The 21777-nt window shown below is 46.6% G+C and overlaps 1 protein-coding gene across 1 annotated transcript in view; it reads left to right on the top strand.

Moving 5' to 3' along the window:
* The first annotated feature begins 3521 nt into the window (after positions 1 to 3521).
* The window catches only part of LOC120913217 (protein mono-ADP-ribosyltransferase PARP14-like), a 77511-nt gene continuing 59255 nt past the window's right edge, over positions 3522 to 21777 (top strand). The window contains exon 1 of the mRNA XM_040323016.1: positions 3522 to 3727. The gene's annotated coding sequence lies outside the window, so the exon portion shown is untranslated. The remainder of the gene's footprint in view (positions 3728 to 21777) is intronic.

Here is a 21777-nt window from a genome sequence, read left to right as displayed (position 1 = left end):
CATCTCTTGTTTCATGTCTGCAGTCGCTGACCATCTCTTGTTTCATGTCCGCAGTCTCTGACCATCTCTTTTACCATGTCTACAGTCTCTGACCATCTCTTGTATCATGTTTCAGTCTCTGACCATCTCTTGTATCATGCCTGCAGTCTCTGACCATCTCTTGTATCATGTTTCAGTCTCTGACCATCTCTTTTACCATGTCTGCAGTCTCTGACCATCTCCTGTACCATGTCTGCAGTCTCTGACCGTCTCCTGTACCATGTCTGCAGTCTCTGACCGTCTCCTGTACTATGTATGTATTATGTCTGTGGGCTCTTTCTACCAGACTCTCTAACAGAAGCCCTCTCTGTGTCCATCAGAGAGACCCCCCCAGGTCCCATTAGTGTACTCTCTTCCTGTAATTTGTTTATTGTTAAGAGATCATTGGAGGATCCCAGGATAATGAATACTTCTTAAGGGAGCATCTCTGAGTCGTTGCCATAGAAACATTTGTAACGGTGAGGAGTTAGTAAGATGACCACGCCCATGTGGGGGGCGCCAGAAATATTTCTGCACCCAGGCGCCTGTGACCCTAGGATCGGCCCTGGCTTAACTCTAAGGCCGGGTACACACGGACAAACATGTATGGTGAAAGCGGTCCGTCGGACCGTTTTCACCATACATGTCTGCCAGAGGGCTTCTGTACGATGGTTGTACACACCATCGTACAGAAGTCCGCGCGTAAACAATACGCGGGGCGTGTCCGCGGTGTCGCCGCGTCGATGACGCGGTGTCGCCGCGACAATGACGCGGCGACGTGGGCGGCCCGCCTTTAAAATGCTTCCACGCATGCGTCGAAGTCATTCGACGCATGCGAGGGACGGCGGGCGCCTGGACATGTACGGTAGGTCTGTACTGACGACCGTACATGTCCGAGCGGGCTGAATTCCAGCGGGCTGTTTTAAAACAAGTCCAGGAATATTTGTCTGCTGGGAAAAGGCCCGGCGGGCAAATGTTTGCTGGAATTCGGCCCGCTCGCGCCCACACACGACCAAACATGTCTGCTGAAACTGGCCTGCGGGCCAGTTTCAGCAGACATGTTTGGTCGTGAGTATGGGGCCTAATGTAAAAATGCATATAAAAGCAATGTCCGAATAATGAAAAATTTGTCCGAATTTCAATTCGGAACGAAACGAAATGCACATGCCTACTCTGCAATACCCCCTGCGCAGTACTCTGCAATACCCCCTGCGCAGTACTCTGCAATACCCCCTGCGCAAAAAATGGTCTGGTCAGGAAGGGGGCAAATCCTTCCGAGGCTGAAGTAGTTAAAGAGATATATAAGGTATATATTTTTTTAAATAACAAACATATTGGGCCAGATTCAGAGAGAGAGTACGCCGGCGTATCTACTGATACGCCGGCGTACTTTCAAATTACCCGCGTCGTATCTTTAGTTTGAATCCTCAAACCAAGATACGACGGCATCTGGGTTCGATCCGACAGGCGTACGGCTTCGTACGCCTTCGGATCGTAGATGCAATACTTTGGCGTCCGCTGGGTGGAGTTTGCGTCGTTTTCCGTGTCGGGTATGCAAATGAGCTTTTTCCGACGATCCACGAACGTACGCGCGGCCGTCGCATTCTCTTACGTTGTCTCTAGTCGGTATAGTTAAAGCTGCTATTTTGCGGCGTATAGATAGACTTGCCATGTTAAGTATGGCCGTCGTTCCCGCGTCGACATTTGAATTTTTTTTTTTGCGTAAGTCGTCCGTGAATAGGGATGGACGTAAGTCACGTCTAAGTTCAAAAAATGACGTCGTTGTGACGTCATTTCGCGCAAAGCACAGTGGGAAATTTTGAAACGGAGCATGCGCAGTTCAATCGTCGCGGGGACGCGCTTCATTTAAATGAATCACGCCCCCTACCCGCCGATTTGAATTATGCGCCGAGAGATACACTACGCCGCCGTAACTTACGGCGCAAATTCTTTGTGGATGCAAAGAATGAAAAAGTAAGTTACAGCGGCGTAGCGTATCTCTGATACGATGCGCGTATCTAAATGTATGTGAATCTGGCCCAGAATTCTTACATGCTCTGTGCACAGCCACTTCTCTTCTCCTGTGTCCCCCAGCCTTGCGGGTTCACTGCCCGTCACCTACTGCCCATTCGCAAGACTCGCAGTGTTTTCTAAATGGGCGGCTGCTCTCTGGGATACACACAGTTCCCAGAAGGTAGCGTGAGTAGGGCGAGAAGGAAGACTTGCCGAAGACTAGGAAGAGGCAGATTAGGAACTTCCGCTTAGCAACCGCTATTTCTGGTAAGTAAAATGTTTTCAATTTTTTAGTAGATTTTTGGTGAATTTTTTTTTTCATCCTTTAAAACCACTGTAGCAACCTCAATACCAGCATGTTTCGTCATTTCTAAAAACTGTGTGAAAAAAATATCATATACGGGGTGTACGCTTTAAAAAAAGTGGTTACTCTGTAGGTGTTTTTAATGGCATTTTTAAAATCTGTTTTAAAACAGAAAGTAAGGGAAACTGTTTTTTCAAAATGTTCAGTCTTTTTTTTCTCATATAGTACAAAAACACAGAAGTTATTAAAAACCACCAAAATAAAGTTCTATCATGCCACGTACACACGATCGTTTTTCGGCATGTAGAAAAATGACGTTTTTTCAAACTTCATCATTAAAATGACGTTGCCCACACACTATCGTTTTAAAAAAATGCTCTAGCAAAGCACGGTGACATACAACACGTACGACGGCACTATAAAGGGGAAGTTCCATGCAGATGATGCCACCCTTGGCGCTGCTTTAGCTGATTCTGTGTTAGTAAAAGACGATTCACGCTTTTCTGTCTGTTACAGCGTGATGAATGTGCTTACTCCATTATGAACGGTAGTTTTACCAGAACAAGCGCTCCCGTCTCATAACTTGCTTCTGAGCATGCGCGGGTTTTTAACGTCGTTTTAGCCCACACACGATCATTTTTTATAACCCGAAAAACGACATCGCTTAAAACGTCGTTAAAAAATGCAGCATGCTCGAAAAAATTTGTTGTCGTTTTTTAGAAGCCGAAAAATGATGTGAAGCCCACACACGATTATTTTAAATGACATTTTTTTAAAACAACGTTTTTTTCATGCCGAAAAATGATCGTGTGTACGCGGCATCAGTCTCAAAAAATGATATCAAATTTGAGCACACAGTGTTGCATGAATAAGCGATTGTCAAACTACTTCAGCACTGAAAACTGAAAAATGTCTTCCTGGAAATGAAGGGGGTGCGAGGGGGTTAAGCGTGCTACAGCTCCTGGTTAGAAAGGCTATATTTGCATTAGGCGTTGATAGCTGTGGCTGATGCAGACCTGTCTTTAAAAGTGTACAGGACTGGATGGCGGCAGCTAGCTGCTCAAAACAGCTGCAAACAAATCCTGCCACAGCCTTTTGCACTGGGCCAAATCGAATTTAAAGGGTTAAAATTTACTACATGTCAGTCACTCCCTGGAAATTACGTTAGTGCTGTGTGTCTTCTGGTAAGGCCTGTTTTTCAGCTTCCTGTTGGGAATTTAATACTTTCACTTTCAGTTGCATATGGCCTCGAACTCGCCTTGTGTTTCTTTGTTATATTTAGCATTCAACTAGAATGTTTAACGTGAAAGTCTGAATAACTGTGGACTGCGTCCAGCGTCAAGATATCCTATGGTTCTTAAACAGCGCTGCGATCGACTTCGTTAACAACTGGTACGTGCTTGTTACTTTGATTCCTTGGTGTCACAGTTTCCGCTTGCCATGACCAAGTACATAAGGAAATAAGCAGGGATATTTGCTTTTGTTTAAAGATGAAATATTCTTGCTTTGGAGTTTTCTTAATTTGCTGTATTCTATGGTTGTTGCAGATATTCTGCACCTCTTAACAGCACAGCAAATGTTGAACGTCTGGTAAGCTGCTGAAGTAAACAATGTTAGCACTATGTCTGCAAAAAGCACAGCAGCTGCAATGCTGGTAGCTGTCATGCTGCACAAACAAATCTTCTCTGCCATCCTCCTGTATTGGCCACGATTATTGGGTACATGCATAGGTATTACTGGGCTCTAGCTTAAAGTGATTGTAAAGTCTTGTTTTTTTTTATTTAAAAATAACAAGCATGTTAAACTGTTGCAGTAGATTTGCACAGAGAAGCCAGGATCCTCCTCTTCCCAAGTTCCTCTGCAGTGCTCCTGGCTCCTTCCTCTTGTTGAGTGCTCCCAAAGCAAGCAGCTCGCTATGGGGGCACCCATGCCAAGCCACAGCTCCATTCAGACACAGATCTGCGGCCTGACCCCACCCACTTTCTCTTCTCATTGGCTGACTGACTTTGATTGACAGCCAATGGTGCCGTGCTGCTGTTTCAGCAAATGAGTAGCGGAGTCCGGGCCAGCCAGGACAATTCTACAACACCGCTGGATCTAGATGGGGCTCAGGAAAGTATTAGGGGAGCTGCTGCACACAAAAGGCTTTTTATCTTAAAGCGGAGGTTCACCCTAAAAACAAGTATATACCATTACATCCAGCATACTTCCGACATTTACAGTATGCTGTTTTTTTATTTTTTATATCGCTGTACATACCGTCTTATTATTCTTTTCCACCCGGCTTACGGGTTCTCACTCCCGCGAGTAGGCATTCACATGAAGAGGCGTAGTGTCACCTGGGACTTAGCCCAGATGATTGATGTGCAAATAAGGCACGTCACACGTTCCGAAAATAGCCGAACTGGGAGTCGGCGCTATACGGCGCCTGCGCACAGACTAGGAGCCGTGTAGAGCTGACTGCGCAGGCGCCGTATAGAGCCGACTCCAAGTTCAGCTATTTTCGGAACGCGTGACGCACACTGTGCAGAGGACACAGTACACTAAATGCAAATACTGCAGCTAGCACAATCACCTGCCTGCCTGTCAGTATATTATGAAAAGAATACAGGAACGGATCTAGCTAAACTGAATACAGTGTATAAATATATATACAACACCTGGGATGCATATATATCCTCTACACACTGTAACTGAAGCTAACTGACTCGCCTGCCTGCTCTATCAAACTCAAAATAAATGACACTGTGTCTCTCTCTCTGTCTGTCTTTAACCACCGCCGCAACACACTACACAAGACTGCCACGCAGGCGGCCTTATATATTGTGGGGCGTGTACTAAACCCCCCCGAGACATAATTGGCCAAAGCCACCCTGGTTTTGGCCAATTATGGATCTCCATTTTTTCCGCGCTGTGATTGGCCAAGCATGCGGGTCATAGTGCATGCTTGGCCAATCATCAGCCAGCAATGCACTGCAATGCCGCAATGAATTATGGGCCGTAACGCGCCACTCGAATTTGGCGCGAACGGCCCATAATGTTCGAAATTTGGCGAACGGTCAAACAGCCGATGTTCGAATCGAACATGGGTTTGACTCAAACTCGAAGCTCATCCCTACTGAGGACCATTTTGAGTTGTTGAAATTAAATTTCAGCAAAATGGACTAATTCAGCCCTCCGTAAGTGAATAATTTTAATTTCCATCAAATGATGAGCCATCCTTTCATTCCTAACACATTACCCAGTCCATATCAGTATAGCTATCCAGCATGAGATTTTTGCCCGTTGACATCTGATATGTTTTCAAAGTGTTCCTTTTTTTGAGCAGTCTATATTTATATATACAAATAAAAAGTAATATTCAGCGCTGAAAAAATGAATAAAATAAAACCTATATATATATATATATATATATATATATATATATATATATATATATATATATCTATATATAATTTTTTAGCAGAGACCCTAGAGAATAAAATGGCGCTCATTGCAATATTTTACATCACACTGTATTTGCGCAGCAGTCTTTCAAACACAATTTTTGGGGAAAAAATGCACTGCAATAAATAAAAAAAAAGCGAAACAGTAAAGTTAGCCCAATATTTTTGTATAATCTGAAAGATGATGTTACGCCCTGAGAATCGTGATCTTTATTCAAAGAAAAAAAATAGTGATTCTCATCTTATCCAGAATTGTGCAGCTCTAATTTGCACACATTTGCACTGTGTTACATAAACAAAAAAAAAAATAATATAAAATGGAAATAGTGTGCAACTGGGTTCCTAAATGTCCCGAATGTTTGTGTAAGTATTATGGGCCTAATCCTCAAAAACCCGGCGCAACGTATTTTTTGCCATTCAAGTTACACCGCCGCAAAATCTCTACCTAAGTGCCCGATCCACAAAGCACTTACCTAGAAATTTTGAGCGGTGTAACTTAAATCCGTCCGGCGCAAGGCGTTCCTAATTTAATGGGGCGAGTCCCATTTAAATTAGGCGCGCTCCCGCGCCGGACGTACTGCGCATGCTCCCGACGTCATTTTCCCAACGTGCTTTGCGCGGTTTTACGTTGCGCCGGGTTTTGAGAATCGCGACGGGCGTAAAATAAAAAAAACGAGTTGCGGTGGGAATTTTTTTTTTTTTTTTTTTTTAAATGACAGCGAGGTGGGATAGAAGGGTCTACTTTTACAAGGTGTAAACAGTTTAGGCCTTGTAAAAGCAGCCCTAATATTGCAACGGCAAACTAATACTTACGGAGAAAAAACTAAGCTTAAAAGCTTTGTGGATCTCCGTAAGTGCTAATTTGCATACCCGAAGCGGCATTTCGACGAGAAATGCCCCCAGCGGCGGATGCGGTACTGCATCCTAAGATCCGACAGTGTAAGTCCCTTACACATGCCGGATCTTCTGTCTATCTATGGGAAACTGATTCTGTGGATCAGTTCCATAGATAGAAACAGGGATACGACGGCGTATCAGTAGATACGCCGGCGTATGCCTTTTGTGGATTACCCCCTATGTGTATATTTCAGATTTTTTTTCCCTTTGCAAATAGGTTTAATACTTGTACGTGTATTGTGTATAACCTGTACATGTTGCAAATGTGACAATGTTCATCCTCGAAGCCTACATCAAAAAACTGGCACATGCAGATAACAGGCAGAAGAGGAATATCAGTGAAAACAAAATGCACATGCACAGAGGAGGTGTGGGCACAGAGAGGACATTTGATAAGAGCTGCTACAACTGAGATGGGGATTATTTTTTTCTTTCAGTACACCACAGTGAAAATAGTGAATTTCAGCGCCAAAACAGAAAAATTAATTAACCAAATTATATAAAGCTGCTCCTCCTGTACAATGCTGATTGTAATAATTGAAAATAGAAAATAGAGGGCGCTAGACCACACAGTGATAAATCAATAAGTCATTAATATACGTGATCATAATATAAACTAAAATTTCTAAAATAAATAATACAAATATATTCCAATTGTATAGTGTCTCTATGTCATGAGCAACTCAATGACATCAAGTCCCAATAGTATAATAAGTGAAGTGTAACAGATAGATGATAATAAATCTTCTTATTTTGCTGTATCTTGCTTATGTGAAAGTAAAATGCCACCACCACACTCGAATCTTCTTTAACACCCAAAGATGTGCTGATGAAAAATGTATGCGCTTACCAGATTGAATGGACTACTTTAATTAAAAAGTTAGTCAAGAGCTTATGCAGGATTGTGCCTGCACACATACCGACAGGAAAGATTGATGTTAACCTCATCACCAGGAATTCCAAACAAGGATATGTAAAAAAAAACAATGGAGAAGCCAATAGCGTGATACTGCTTTAATAAAAAATATTTAAAACAAAGGAAAAGCCAAAATGGCCTCTTACTGTATTGGTGCCTACCCGGCACTGGGGCTACAGACGTTTCACCGCCTAATTGCGGTACGAGTGTTTGGGTCATCCGGGATCTCTGCTACCGCCGTAGCACAGCCTCGCGTTCCCAGCTGTCAGCTCCACGAGTTGGGGGGCACGTCACGTGAACGGGTAACCGCCTCCCACAATCCTGCAGAAGCTCTTTTGACTAACTTTTTAATTAAAGTAGTCCATTCAATCTGGTAAGTACACCACAGTGCCCAGAAGATTTACATCTGTACTTTGTGGTGTGTTGGGGCACCATTCAAAATAAATGGCACTACAAAAGTAATACAGTTGGCGTGTTGCATTACATATAAATCTAAAGCGGTGGTTCTCAACCTGGGGGTCTGGACCCCCTCGTGGTCGAATGACGATTTGCCAGGGGGTCACCAAATCCTGGGCTGTTCCTGAAGCCCGCACCACTCTCCCAGCCTTTTCACAGCTGCCCAGCAGGGCTGTCCCTGGAGCCCGCAGCAGCCCACTCAGCCTCTTCAAAGCCGCCCATTCAGTTCATGGCATGGCTGGGAGGCAGAGACTAGGTCAGCTGACTGGTGAGGAATGTGAAGTGGGAGGGGCTGGAGGATACCCCATCTCCTGATTTTGGCATATGTGTCACTGCTTCGAGACACCACAAAGTCGGAGACACAGTGAAACCGGAGACACAATGAGTAACACTACCTGTGATTATAGTTGCTTTTAAAAGTCCCCACCTAAGAGCACCTAAATTGGCTGATCAGAACTCCCCCCAACATTGACACTCATCCCAACTCCCCACCAGCACTGTCACTGATCCCATTCCCCCCACCAGCACTGCCGCTCATTCTGTTCCCCCCACCAGCACTGCCACTCATTCCATTCCCCCCACCAGCACTGCCACTCATTCCGTTCCCCCCACCAGCACTGCCACTCATTCCATTCCCCCCACCAGCACTGCCACTGATCCCAACTCCCCACCAGCACTGCCACTGATCCCAACTCCCCGCCAGCACTGCCACTGATCCCAACTCCCCGCTAGCACTGCCACTGATCCCAACTCCCCGCTAGCACTGCCACTGATCCCAACTCCCCGTCAGCACTGCCACTGATCCCAACTCCCCGCCAGCACTGCCACTGATCCCAACTCCCCGTCAGCACTGCCACTGATCCCAACTCCCCGCCAGCACTGCCACTGATCCCAACTCCCCGCCAGCACTGCCACTGATCCCAACTCCCCGCCAGCACTGCCACTGATCCCAACTCCCCGCCAGCACTGCCACTGATCCCAACTCCCCGCCAGCACTGCCACTGATCCCAACTCCCCGCCAGCACTGCCACTGATCCCAACTCCCCGTCAGCACTGCCACTGATTCCAACTCCCCGTCAGCACTGCCACTGATCCCAACTCCCCGTCAGCACTGCCACTGATCCCAAATCCCCGTCAGCACTGCCACTGATCCCAAATCCCTGCCAGCAAAGCCACTCATCCCAATTCCCCACCAGCACTGCCACTCATCCCATTCCTCCCACCAGCACTGCCACTGATCCCACCCCGCACCAGCACTGCCTTTCATCCCATTCCCCCTACTAGCACTGCCACTGATCCCAACTCCCCGCTAACACTGCCACTGATTCCAACTCCCTGCCAGCACTGCCACTGATTCCAACTCCCCGCCAGCACTGCCACTGATTCCAACTCCCTGCCAGCACTGCCACTGATCCGAGCTCCCCGCCAGCACTGCCACTCATCCCAACTCCCCACCAGCACTGCCACTCATCCCATTCCCCCCACCAGCACTGCCACTCATCCCAACTCCCCCCCAGGACTGCCACTAATCCCTACTCCCCATCAGCACTGCCACTCATCCCAACTACCTGCCAGCCCTGCCACTCATCCCAACTCCCCACCAGCACTGCCACTCATCCCATTGCCCCTACTAGCACTGCCACTGATCCCAACTCCCTACCAGCACTGCCACTCATCCCATTCCCCCCACCAGCACTGCCACTCATCCCAACTCCCCCCCAGGACTGCCTCTAATCCCTACTCCCCATCAGCACTGCCACTCATCCCAACTCCCCGTCAGCACTGCCACTGTATACACCGCTCCTACAGAACCTCAAAGATGCGGCTAGCGGGTACTTTTTTTTCAGACCTGCCAGCACACCGCTCCAGTGTAAAAGCCCTCAGACTTTCACTTTGGAGTTAAAGAAGCGGCTCTTTCAGGGCGCTTTGCAGGTGCTATTTTTAGAGCTATGGCGCCTGCAAAGTGCCTCAGTGTGAAAGTAGCCTTAGAAAATTTATACAATTTGCAGATATTTTATATATATATATATATATATGTGAATGTACATTTTCATGTTTTATTGATGTATGTTTTGTATTGTTTGAGGTGCTAGTTTTCTGACTTTCTATTCAATTGAATGGGCATCCTTAAAAGAATGCATGTTAATGCATAATACACTGCAACAGTGTAAGTCCAGCCTTAATGTTCAAAAGAAATGTAATTTCCCTATTTTTAAATAGTAAATAAAGCTGGGAAGTTGGATTTCACCTGCACCTTGCGTCTAGACGTGTCTGAAGAAGATGCTAGGGACTAAACAGGGCTTTTACATGATTTCCTGAAGCTCCAGCAGATGAGCTAGGTGTGACTGGTCACTGATTGGGCTATTAAGGGTGCCAACAGCTAAGCCACTGCAACAACAGCAAGAGTGACAATTTTGCAATGATTTCACTGCAGATGCAAGAGTCACCTCATCAAAGGTAGTGCCTATTCAATCGCTCTACTGGCAGGATCAACACGTATCCACAAAATGTTCCAGGGGGTACTTAAAAACAGAGCCAGATCTTACTGTGTGGTTAGCTTACACCACATGTTGTATGATCATTCTACCTTATGCACACATATCTCCAAAGCCACTCCACAGGAATCTGTTGCTTAGTGTCAACCATTTTTGCAGGCGTAGGAATGTGTTCCATTTTTTTTCTACTTGAATTGGAGGGTCTTTAGTATTGCCACTTTCATTTCCTCCCCTGTCATTGTTAGTAAGTGTCTCATAGTTTCTGTGCTTGTCACTTTTGTGCCCCTGTAGTCAAGTACTGATGTAGAAGGATGCACAAGGTCGCTGTAGTTTTTCTTGTTTTTAGCGTCGCTTTACTGACGTTTTTGCAGAGGTTTTCAGCCGCTAGCGGGTCGGTTTTAACCCGTGCTAGTGACCGAAAAAGGATTAAACACCCCCAAAGTGCTGACGGACACGCTGCCCATTCATTTCAATGGGCAGGAGCGGTGGAGGAGCAGTGGAGGAGTGGTGTATACACCGCTCCTTCACCGCTCCAAAGATCCTGCTTGCAGGAGTTGCCAGCACATCGCCTCAGTGTGAAAACACTCATGCTTTCACACTGAGACTAGAGGAGAGACGTTTTTCAGGCGCTTTACAGGTGCTATTTTTAGCCCAAAAACGCCTAAAAAAAACGCCCCAGTGTGAAAGGGGTATTACGCTTTGGAAATTTTGAGATAGAAGCTGATTAGTTATTGTGCACAGCTGCTATAGTTTAGATAAACTCCCACTTTGGGTGCCAACAATCAGTGGCGCCGCTATGGGGGTGCGGACTGCATCCCGGTGACACCTACCAGAGGGGTGGCACTATCAAGAAGAAAGTGATATCCGACTGTGATGGTGTCACCCCTAACCCTGACACTAGTCTGCCCAACACCCTGCAGGGCACTGTGGCAGTCTAGACAGAAGAGAGCCCATTAGTGGGAGGATGGGGTTTTAGGGTGGTGGTGACACCATGTTTTATCACATGATGGGGGTTTGGGGTGGTGGTGACACCATGTTTTACCGCATAAGGGGGCAGGGGTGGTGGGGGGGACACAATGTTTTACCGCACCAAGTGACATCAACCCTAGTGACGCCACTGCCAAGAATGCTGTTGAGGTTCTGGGGCAGATCAGAGCCATCTATGTTTCTGTATAAGTCTTGATGGCTTACAAAAAAATTATGAAAATCAGAACTTAGGTCCAGAGAAACCATTTAGCGATTCTACAGCTACTAATCTTTGGCAAATAAAGTGACCTGCATTGCTGTTTGCATTTTCAGATTCAGATGACTGGCAGCACAGCAAATATTAAAAGATCCAATACATTCTTATGATAACAAATACGTTTTTTATAGCACACATTCCTTTTATGATGCAAACAAAGAGAAGAATATGCAAAATCATGCCAGTGTGCTCTCTGAGATTCATGTTTTTATGATAATTCTCTTCCTCGTTTTTGCACTTCAAAATTTCCCCTCCAGCCCAACTGGAAATAAAGTTGTTAGACCAAACCTCTAGATTTTTTAGAAGTTTCCTGTACAGTGTTCATAGTACAGCTTATCAGTTCTGGAAGCCTATAGGACTGCATTACGGGAAACGCCATATAGCCGTATTTTTCAAAACTTAAAATGTTATAGCGACTTTACTGTCGTGTGCAACAGGCCTTATGTTAAACACTCTGATAAATATTCCCACACATATTTCTGCTATAGAGCTGCAAATAAATGCAATAAAAAACTGCCAAATATAAACTGGAAGGCACAGGTGGAAGGTGTTTTACAGCATAATGGAAATTACATCGCTAAAATAAACGTGTATTTTAAAATCACTAACTAAAAATGGTAAAAAATGTGTGTTATGTGTGTGTATTTGACGTGTTAGTAAAATTGTACGTATCATCGCAAATACTTTGTGTATCCAGGTTAATTATATATTTTTATTTATTTTTTTAGGATAAATTGGCCTGAAATAGTGTCAAATTTTTTTTTTTATTTAGCTGTATATTTCTTACTATTACCATAACTTACCACCAAAAAACAACCCAAAATAAATGCTTCTGCTCCTGATGATTGCAGCAATACCACATATGTGTGTGCGTGTGTTAGTTGTTGTTTGTACCCGTAGAACGACCCAGAAATGTCAGAATCCCTCTTTACATCAGAAGTCTTCCACTTCACATCAGCAGTGGCCATTTAAACCAAGAGTTCCCCCTCACATACCTAATACAGCAGCTGGTCTTGCTCTCCACTAAGTTTATGCCATGGAACCAATCAGAAGGCCTGGAACGGCAGCCAATTAGGAAAGGTCTACCACTATCACGTGATGGTATCAGAATTTCCTGATTGGCTGCAGATCTAAATGGGTACACATTTTCACAATGACAGCCTAACATACTGAACTGCCGGATCAGCTGTCAGGAGAAATCCTTCAGTGTGTTGTTGTCCCCCATGACATTGGCCCAGTTCTCCACCAGCTTGTTAGGCTCTACCTGGTCCAGAGCAGCTCCCTCAAAGGCCGATCTCACCTGCGGCTTCAGGCTTTGGTTCTTCTACCCCCCCATACCCGTGCCCCTGTCCTCCTCCTTCGTGCAAGTGCCCAGGCCTGGCGCTATCCTGAAACAGGCTGGTGAGGTCAACAAGCTGCCCGCCGGCCCCGACCTCCATCACCACCAGCGGCTGCTCGACAGCCTACAAACTTTTGCACCCAAAACTATCTTTTCCATGTGGAGTGAGCTGAGGAGCCCGCTCAGCTACTGACATCTGCCTGCCATTGGCTGAGCCAGGGAGGGGATGAAGGGCGTGTACAGCCTGAAGAAAGCGGTGCAGCTTTTGTATGGGGTATCAGAGCGGTCTAGGGGGGGTAATTGCCACCCTGCCCCCCCTCCGGTAGGGTGACCACATTTCCAAACTGCCATTCAGGGACAATTTTGCCAAGGACCAGGGGCAATGTAGTCTTGGGGGTTGATGGGGAATTCAGCGGTGGGGGTGATTTGTCAGGTGAATGGCTGGTGTTAGCACTAAATTATCCTGACATCATGCTTAATATGGTGTCAGGATGATCAAATCACATTATTTATATTACTACATTGTAATATATAATGAAAAACTTAAATTCACCTTTATGCAGAATCAGTGGGAACCCTGAGCTTGTCACTTGCCACTAGATGCAGCGTGTCACTTGCCACCATTGCCTGCCACCAGATGCAGTGTGTCACTTGCCACTGTTGATTGCCACCACATGTAGCGTGCCACCATCGCCTGCAACTAGATCCAGTATGTAATTTGCCACTGTTACCTCTTACCAGATGTAGCGTGTCACTTGCCACCATCGCCTGCCACCAGATGCTGTGTGTCACTTTCCACCATCGCCCGCCACCAGATGCAGTTTCACTTGCCACCGTCACTTGTCACCAGATGCAACGTGTCAGTTGCCACCATCGATTGGCACCAGATGCAGCGTGTCACTTGCCACCATCGCCTGCCACCAGATGCAGTGCGAAAAGAAAAAAAGGCGCCTCTAAGTGCAGAAGTAAAACTTTATATTTCCCAGAAGGGTTAAAAACACCTACAAAAAGGTGGATGGGTGGGAGCCAGGGCTTTTTTTCAGGGGGAACTTGGGGGAACTCAGTTCCACCACCTTTGGCTCAGACCCTTTGGTGCCTGCTCACCACAATCACTTGTAAACACAGAAGTTTGGTTTCTGTGTTTACAAGTGACAGCTTTGTAACCCCTTGAACTCTGCACTCTGTATTTAATGCAATTCGGGTATTTAATACCCCTTTAAGACCCTTCTACTGTTTGTGAAATCTGAACGGGTCGTGGTTGAGTTCCTGCACCTATTTTCTGAGAAAAAAAGCTCTGGTGGGAGCACATCGTATTAGTAATATGGCAGGTGGTCCGGCGTTCTGGTAGTCCCAAGGAGTCTCAGGGATATCCGGAGGTGTAATTCTATGGTAGCATATTCTGAAGTGGCCAGCAGATGAAGCCACAACTCTCCTGGATACTGGGAAGATAGCTGTCTGAGACAGCATGGAAGCTGTAACCATCTGCCGGCATGCAGATGCAGCGTGCCACTTGCCACCGTTGCTTGCCACCAGATGTAGCGTGTCACTTGACACAATCACCTGCTGCCAGAGAGAGGGCAGGGAGAGAGAGAGAGGAGGGATGGTGAGTTGCTCACTCGCTTGGATGGTCCACAGAGGTCTCACAGTCAGTGGCTTTAATGTGGCTGTTGGCTGCTTTTTTAATCTTCCCATCCCCTTTTCCTCATCACAGAAGCAGCACACGGCAAGGAGAGAGCGGCGGGAGAAATTCTGTGTGTCACAAGCTGGCTCAGGCAATGCTGGATGGAGCAGTGTTCAGATCCCCTCTTCTAGGATAGCTATTCGGAGACGGCTGTCACCCGCTGTCCACACACTGACACTAGGGTTCCAGAGGACTTCTGTCCCCAGGCCACACCTATCGCAGCCAGCGGCGGAGCCAAATAAAGTGCTCCAAAACCCTGTCGGCTCTGTTCCATAAAGACATGGATAAGTGAGCTTGGGGTGGGGGCACTTGACTGGCCTGCACAGAGTCCTGACCTCAACCCAATAGAACACCTTTGGGGGGATTTAGAGGGGGAGACTGTGAGCTAGGCCTTCTCGTCCAACATCAGTGCCTGACCTCACAAATGTGCTTCTGGAAGAATGGTTAAACATTACCATAGATGCATTCCTAAACCTTGCGGACAGCCTTCACAGAGGAGTTGAAGCTGTTATAGCTGCGAAAAGTGGGCCAACCCAATATTGAACCCTATGGACTAAGACTGGGATGCCATTAAAGTTCATGTGTGTGTAGAGGCAGGGGTCCCAATATAGTGTACAACAGCAGGTAGCATGTGCAGGAGAACACTGCTGAGTTTATGACAGTTGGCACGATGTGCAAAAGAGGAGTCTAGGGGATATGACAGAGGGCAGTATGAGCACGACAGCAGTATGTGGAGGAGAGGAGTGTGAAATGTATAAAGATTGAAAGTATGTACAGAAGAGTGGACGAGGGGTGTGGAGAGTATAGTAGCAAGCAGTATATGCAGGAGAGCAGTGCAAAAAGCACATTATAGCGGACAATATCTGCAGGAAAGGAGAGCATGTACAGTATATTGTCAAAAGTATTGGGACGTCTGCCTTTGCACGCACATAAACTTTAATGGCATCCCAGTCTTAGTCTGTAGGGTTCAATATTGAGTTGGCCCACCCTTTGCAGCTATAACAGCTAAAACTGTTCTACCCGATCACCACCGGTGTCATGCGATCGGGTCACAGAGCTGAAGAACGGAGAGAGGTAAGTGTAAACAAGCCTTTCCCCGTTCTTCCTAATGGCAGTGTCAGTGATCGTCTGTTCCCTGTCATCGGGAACGACGATCAGTGACGTGTCAAGCCAGGTCACGCCCCTGTAACGTTCGGGGGCTATAGCTCGGTGGGATTAAGTGCACAAACCGTTTGGGGGGAACATAAAAAGGCTTTTATTCATAGATCAACCAAAAATAAGGTTTTTCTCAGCACACAAGGAAAAACTTATAACAGAAAAGTCCGCTTAGCTTTAGCATCAAATAAAGTCTGCTTATCTTCAGCACCAAAAATAAGTCAAAACAAAACACATACAGTTCGTTGGTAGACGGGTCTTCACCCCCTGTATTCCAAACAGTCCTCACTGTATTGTGAACAGCAGCTATCAGACTCCCAGCTTGTCTTCACAGGTGCAATCTCCACACTCCTTCACACACCTCCAGCACCACTTCCTGTCTTATGGGTGGTTCTCTGGGAGTGTTAACACCTTGTGTGCTGGCTCCCAGTGTGGAGGCTCTTTCCCACCCAAATAGCGCTTTAGAGCCTCCAGAATTCCAGGCCCCAAATTACTCTATAAACTCTTACCTGGAATCCTTCACCCACTTTGGGTGACCCCCTGAACACTCTTTCCGCTACTTAAAGGGACCATAGCCCAAATAGTGGTGCTGTATAGCACCCGTCCAGGACCCAACCCTGGCGTCCTGTACATATCCCCCCCCCTCTGCCTCAACGCGGAGGTGTTGGAGGCACCAGTAGACACCATACAATGGACACAGGAGAGGGCATCGGCATTCTGATGTTGTCTCCCGAGTCTGTGCTCTACCACGAAATTGAACTCCTGGAGAGAAAGGAACCACCTTGTTACCCTGGCATTGGTGTGCTTGTTTTGTCTCATCCACGTAAGGGGAGCATGGTCTGACACCAAGCGAAACTTCCTACCCAGGAGGAAATATCGTAGGGAGTCTAAAGCCCACTTGATGGCCAGACACTCCCGCTCCACCACTGCGTAGTTTCTCTCAGCTGACGTCAGCTTCCTACTAAGAAAAAACACGGGGTGCTCCTCTCCATTGATTTCCTGAGACAGGACCGCTCCCAACCCTTCACTGGAAGCATCTGTCTGCACTACAAAATCTTTTTTTAAATCTGGAGCTACAAGCACCAGATCTTGGCACAAAGCTGTCTTAAGCTTTTGAAAAGCTGTCTCGGCCTCGGCGTTCCACTTTATCATCACTGACTTTCTGCCTTTGGTCAAGTCAGTCAGCGGTGCAGCAATAGTGGCGAAGTTGGGGACAAACCTCCTATAATAGCCAACTATGCCCAAAAATGCTCTGACCTGCTTTTTGGTTAGGGGACGGGGCCAGTCCTGTATGGCCTCCACCTTATTCATTTGGGGCTTCACCAGCCCTCTACCCACAATATACCCTAGGTATTTTGCTTCCTCCATCCCAATGGCACACGTCTCTGGATTGATGGTGAATCCTGCTTTTCTCAAGGAGTCTACGACTGCCTGAACCCGGTAAATGTGGGACTCCCAATCAGTGCTGAAGATGACGATGTCATCTAGATAGACGGAAGTGTACCGCTGGTGTGGATGCAGAGTTTTGTCCATGGCCCTTTGGAATGTGGCGGGGGCTGAGTGTAGACCAAACGGCATCCTTTTATATTGGAAGTGGCCTTCCGGGGTAGAGAAGGCTGTTTTCTCCCTGGCTTCCTTAGTCAGGGGGATCTGCCAGTACCCTTTTGTGAAGTCCAGCGTGGTGATGTACCTGGCAGGACCTAACCTCTCAATTAGCTCATCTACCCGTGGCATGGGATACACGTCAAACTTGGAGACTTCATTAAGTTTTCTGAAGTCGTTGCAGAAGCGGAGGGTGCCGTTGGCCTGGGTACCAACACGATTGGACTTGACCACTCGCTCTGTGACTCTTCAATGACTCCAAGCTCGAACATTCTTTTAACCTCTTCCGAAACTGCCACCCTATGAGCTTCTGGGATACGGTAAGGCCTTAATCGGATTTTTACATTCGGCTCGGTCACAATGTCATGCTCGATGACATTGGTGCGACCGGGCAACCCTGAAAACATATCCTTATTTCTTTGTAAAAATTATTTTGTTTGCTGGGTTTGGGGCCCAGTCAGGGTAGCAGCAACCTGCACCAGGTCGATCCCTGCATGGTCCCCTGACTGTACCCCTACTACCATGGACACTTGTTCTCTGTCTCTCCAGGGTTTCAACAGATTAACATGATAGATCTGGTATGGTTTTCTTTTCCCTGGCTGGTGTACCTTGTAGTCCACCTCACCGACTTTCTCTACCACCTCAAACGGGCCTTGCCACTTGGCCAAGAATTTGCTCTCTACCGTGGGTATTAGAACAGCCACCCGGTCTCCTACTTGGAACTGTCTAATTTTAGCCGACCTGTTATACACTCTTCTTTGGTCATCCTGAGCCTTCTGCATGTGCTCCCTCACCAGCGGCATCACCTTAGCCACTCTCTCTCGCATTTGAGAGATATGCTCTACCACCGTTTTATGCGGTGAGGACTCACTTTCCCACGTCTCTTTTACCAGATCGAGTAACCCCCGGGGCCTTCGTCCATTCACTAATTCAAATGGTGAGAAGCCCGTGGATGCTTGTGGAACCTCCCGGATAGCAAACAACTGAGCAGGGAGTAGCATATCCCAATCCTTACCATCTTTCTGGACCACTCTTTTCAACATAGACTTTAGGGTTTTATTAAACCTTTCAACCAGGCCATCGGTCTGCGGGTGATAGACGGACACCTGCAACTGCTTAATTTGGAACAGTTTGCACAAGTCCGCCATCACCTTTGACATAAAAGGGGTACCCTGATCCGTCAGTATCTCTTTGGGGAACCCAGTTCGTGAGAACATTTGAAACAATTCCCTGGCAATGGCCTTAGAGGAGACTTTCCTCAAAGGGATGGCTTCTGGATACCTAGTTGCATAATCTAGGATTACCAATATGTATTGGTGCCCCCGGGCCGACTTTACCAGGGGTCCCACCAGATCCATAGCGATCCGCTCAAACGGGACCTCAATAATTGGCAAGGGTACCAGAGGGTTTCTATAGTGGGACACTGGGGCGGTTAACTGGCAAATGGGACAAGACGCACAATACCTTTTAACCTCGGCCTTCAGCCCTGGCCAGTAAAACCGGTCGGTTATCCTGGCCTCTGTTTTCTCTGCCCCCAGGTGTCCTCCCAGTGCATCGTTGTTGGCCAGATCAAGGAGCATCCGCCTATACGGTTGGGGAACCAGCAACTGCTCTTCAGTTTCCCCTCGGCTCTCAGCCACTCGATACACCAGGTCCCCCTTCAATGCAAAGTGAGGAAACCTCTGATCTGCGCCTGGCATTTGTGAGACCCCATCAATAACAGAATCCTGCTCTCGAGCATTGACCAAGGTAGGGTCCTGTAATTGGGCGGTGCCAAACGCACCCCTGGATACATCCAGGTCTGGATGTACTGGCCTTGAGGATGTTTCCCCTTCCCCCTCCTCAACCTGGGAGAGCTACTCATCATCCTCCCCCAGCATAACTTGCAATGGGAAGACTCCCCCCCCCCCCCTCAGAGATCAACTCGGTTTCTAGACCTGGGACAGGGGCATTATGCTCCACATTAGCATTCACTGCAGTTTCATTATTGGTGACAGGTATCTCCATATCAGAGGGGTGTGTTCAGGGCTGGCCTTAGGTGTTCAGGCGCCCTGTGCGAGCTAATCCTGTGGCGCCCCCCCCCCCATCTTCACTCCTCGCCCCTTGGTCACCTAAACATACACAAAGAGGAAAAAAACATCAGTTTGCATATCGCAGTGCGATCTGTCAGTTTGGACAAGAATCGGATCCATAGGTTTGAACACCCATGCAAATCCGATTCTGCTGCGGACCAAAAAAAGGGTCCTGTGTGACTTTGGTCCCAATGTCGGACATCACATATATGTGAACTGGCCCTAAATATACATTAGTTTATGCATCATTATATGTGTTTTTTTACATTTGATGTTTCTACCAGAATCTCACTGTCACAAAGGTGTAAATTTAAATACAATTGTCAAATCAGGTGTGACCTACCTATCTAACTTCACGGCAGTTGGCACTGACTCACTGGCACACGAGTTCACCAACACTTGACTGTCTGTCTTCCCGGGCCTTCTCAACACCACGCTGTGGGCTAGAGAAGAAGATGAGATTAGAAGATGGGGGGACAGGAGGAGGTGGGTGAAGCCGGCCAGCCCAAATCCACTAGGCGCGGAGGAGGAAGAAGGTAAACCCTCCTCCGCTCTGAATGCTGGAGCCTCCGACGGAAAGAGAGGCTAGATCCACACTGGAATGACTTTCCCCTCCAGAGTTTTTTGCTCTCTTGCGGAGTGCCCCCAAAGTAAAACATCTTATTACTGCTGCTGCTTGTGTAGGTGGGATGTGTACTGCACCAATCACATGGGATGAATAGGAGGGTCAGCAGGGAGAGAGAGAGAAAGAGAGAAAGAGAGAAAGAGAGAAAGAGAGAAAGAGAGAAAGAGAGAAAGAGAGAAAGAGAGAAAGAGAGAAAGAGAGAAAGAAAGAGGGAGAGAGGGAGAAAGAGGGAGAGAGGGAGAAAGAGGGAGAGAGGGAGAAAGAGGGAGAGAGGGAGAAAGAGGGAGAAAGAAAGAAAGAAAGAGGGAAAGAAAGAGGGAAAGAAAGAGGGAAAGAAAGAGGGAAAGAAAGAGGGAAAGAAAGAGGGAAAGAAAGAGGGAAAGAAAGAGGGAGAGAAAGAGGGAGAGAAAGAGGGAGAGAAAGAGGGAAAGAAAGAGGGAAAGAAAGAGGGAGAAAGAAATAAATAAAGAGGGAGAGGGAGGGAGAAAGAAACAGGGAAAGAAGGAGAAAGAAAGAAAGAAAGAAAGAAAGAAAGAAAGAAAGAAAGAAAGAGGGAGAGAGGGAGAAAGAAAGAAAGAAAGAGGGAGAGAGGGAGAGAGGGAGAAAGAAAGAAAGAGGGAGAGAGGGAGAAAGAAAGAAAGAAAGAAAGAGGGAGAGAGGGAGAAAGAAAGAAAGAAAGAAAGAAAGAGGGAGAGAGGGAGAAAGAAAGAAAGAAAGAAAGAAAGAGGGAGAAAGAAAGAAAGAGGGAGAGAGGGAGAAAGAAAGAAAGAAAGAAAGAGGGAGAGAGGGAGAAAGAAAGAAAGAAAGAAAGAAAGAAAGAGGGAGAGAGGGAGAAAGAAAGAAAGAAAGAAAGAAAGAGGGAGAGAGGGAGAAAGAAAGAAAGAAAGAAAGAAAGAGGGAGAAAGAAAGAGGGAGAGAGGGAGAAAGAAAGAAAGAAAGAAAGAGGGAGAGAGGGAGAAAGAAAGAAAGAAAGAAAGAAAGAAAGAGGGAGAGAGGGAGAAAGAAAGAAAGAAAGAAAGAAAGAAAGAAAGAAAGAAAGAAAGAAAGAAAGAAAGAAAGAAAGAGGGAGAGAGGGAGAAAGAAAGAAAGAGGGAGAGAGGGAGAAAGAAAGAAAGAAAGAAAGAAAGAAAGAGGGAGAGAGGGAGAAAGAAAGAAAGAAAGAAAGAAAGAAAGAAAGAAAGAAAGAAAGAAAGAAAGAAAGAAAGAGGGAGAGAGGGAGAAAGAAAGAAAGAGGGAGAGAGGGAGAAAGAAAGAAAGAAAGAAAGAGGGAGAAAGAAAGAAAGAGGGAGAAAGAAAGAAAGGGAGAAAGAAAGAAAGAGGGAGAAAGAAAGAAAGAGGGAGAAAGAAAGAAAGAAAGAAAGAAAGAAAGAAAGAAAGAGGGAGAGAGGGAGAAAGAAAGAAAGAAAGAAAGAGGGAGAGAGGGAGAAAGAAAGAAAGAAAGAAAGAAAGAAAGAAAGAAAGAAAGAAAGAAAGAAAGAAAGAAAGAAAGAGGGAGAGAGGGAGAAAGAAAGAAAG

Source organism: Rana temporaria, chromosome 1 (genome assembly GCF_905171775.1).
Source record: "Rana temporaria chromosome 1, aRanTem1.1, whole genome shotgun sequence".
Classification (NCBI taxonomy): domain Eukaryota; kingdom Metazoa; phylum Chordata; class Amphibia; order Anura; family Ranidae; genus Rana; species Rana temporaria.
The sequence above is the reverse complement of the archived record's forward strand: the minus strand, read 5'-3'. Positions and strand labels throughout refer to the sequence as shown.